Consider the following 2,295-nt stretch of genomic DNA (forward strand, 5'->3'; position numbering starts at 1 on the left):
TCTTCTTACATTATGCATCGCTTAATATTACATGCTACTTTATCGTCCTGTTCACCGATTAGACTCTGAGTCAGCTCCAAACTAATGGTCAAACTTGAGTTTTTAAATGGTTGTGGGGTACATATCGGGGCGCTATCAATAGTATCTATCTACTATCTGGTTAATCTCCGGTGTCTACTATGAGTTTCATGTTGGGTGGGAAACAAACATTAAAGAAGCCATTATCTGTATTTATTAACTGAAGCCATTATCTGCCTGCTATTATTGGTTTTGGGTCTATCCACAGGTTGCTACCATCACTCTGGATTTCTGCATGCACTCCTTACATAATCTCACTATGTTTTATTCCTATGCATGACAGTTATTGTAAACAATGGAACTGAACATGTAGAGCAAAATAGACGAGCCTTGCGTGGCAATATAATTTCATGCAGACGTCGCTCCATGGTAGGCGCAAAGGCAGCCCCCCTCCATGCATTTCGGATTGTAATCGAGAGGAAGATATCTATTCTAAGGGGGATTCAGAAGGAGAAGATAAATCCTATTTACCCCCTGAGGTCTTCGCTCTAACTTGGCATGCTGATGTTGGTTATATCATGCATATGGTGTCTTACATTGCTTACTTTATACATCAAATATGTCATCTGCTTAGTTTAGACATCCTTTATGTGAATGCCATCTGTTTAGTTTATTCATCGTTTATGTGAATTATGCAACGCCAGCTTGTTTAGCCAGGCATCGTATATGTGAATTTTGCAATGCCATCCTGCTTAGCCAGTTATCTTATATGTAAATTATATCAGGCCATCCTTTTTTCCGTTACATATTACATTTGTCAACAATGTTAGTACATTCGACTGCTCTTCGTGTGCATCAGCCATTTGACATGGTGATGGCAAATTCTGGAGTGAAAACAAGGTCTTCTGAGCAGACTATGCTATCTGACGAAGTGCATATCTCGCTAGTTACGGATAGCTCCTCAGAGGAGGATTCAGAGACAGATGACCAGTCCTATTCCCCCCCGAGGTGTATGCTCTAACTTGGCAGGGTTATGTTGCTCATATCGTGCGTATGGTGTCTCGCATTGCTATGCCATTTGATTAGTTTAGACATGCTTTGTGTGAATGCCACCTATTCAGTGTCTAATTACCATATATGTGAATTATGCATTGCCATCTTGTTGCAAGACATTATATATGTGAATTATACAATGCTATCTTGTTGCAAAGGAATTATATATGTGAATTATGCAATGCCATGCTGTTTAGCCAATCATCATGTATGTGAATTATATCATGCTATCATTTTTTCTATTACGTGGTCCATTTGTCGACAACGTTTGTATATTCAACTACTCTTCCTGTGCATCAGCCATTTGAAGCGGTGATGGAAGTATCTAGAGTGAAAACAAGGTATTCAGAGCAGACAATGCTACCTGCTGAAGCAGACATCTTGCTGGCTACAGAGAGCTCCTTAGTGGAGGATTCAGAGACTGATGACCATTCCTATTTCCCCCCTAAGGTCTATGCTCAAACTTGGCAGGGTTATATTACCCATGTCATGCATGTTGTCTTGCATTGCTTAGTTTTTACATCATATATAGATTGCCATCTGCTTACTTGCATACTATATAAATCATATATTTGAATTATATCATGCCATCATGTTTACATAGTACATACACATCATCTATCTGAATTATGGCATGGCAACCCATTTAATAAAGACATCATATAGTTATATCATCTCATCCTGTTTAGTGTTTACAGTCATCATATTTAGAATTATGGCATTCTATCCCTGAATGTATGTGAACTATGGCATGCCAACCTATTTAATAAACACATTATATAGTTATGTCATGTCATCCTGTTTACATAGTCTCGTATTTTGAACTATGTCTTTCCATCTTTTTTAGTTAGCCATCATAATGTGAAATTGTGTCATGCTATCCTGTTTAGTTAGCCATCATATATGTGAAATTGTGTCATGCTATCCTGTTTGGTTAGACAACATAAATATGAATTATTTCATGCCCTCTTTTATTCCCCACTATCCATTGCACCTATCTATCATACAATGTCTATACTTTCAATTACTTTTCTTGTTTATCAGCCATTTGAATTGGAGAGCGTGATGGCAGTATCTAAGGGAGTAACAACACGGTCTTCAGAAAAGATAGTGCTACCAGTTGATGCAGATAGAACCACGATTGTACTTGCCCAAGGACAAGATCCATCACACATAACCCAGACTCTCGCAGATTGTACCCCTACCTAGTTGGACAGAGAACCA

This window comes from Triticum aestivum, chromosome 5B (genome assembly GCF_018294505.1).
Source record: "Triticum aestivum cultivar Chinese Spring chromosome 5B, IWGSC CS RefSeq v2.1, whole genome shotgun sequence".
In the NCBI taxonomy this organism is placed as follows: Eukaryota; Viridiplantae; Streptophyta; class Magnoliopsida; order Poales; family Poaceae; genus Triticum; species Triticum aestivum.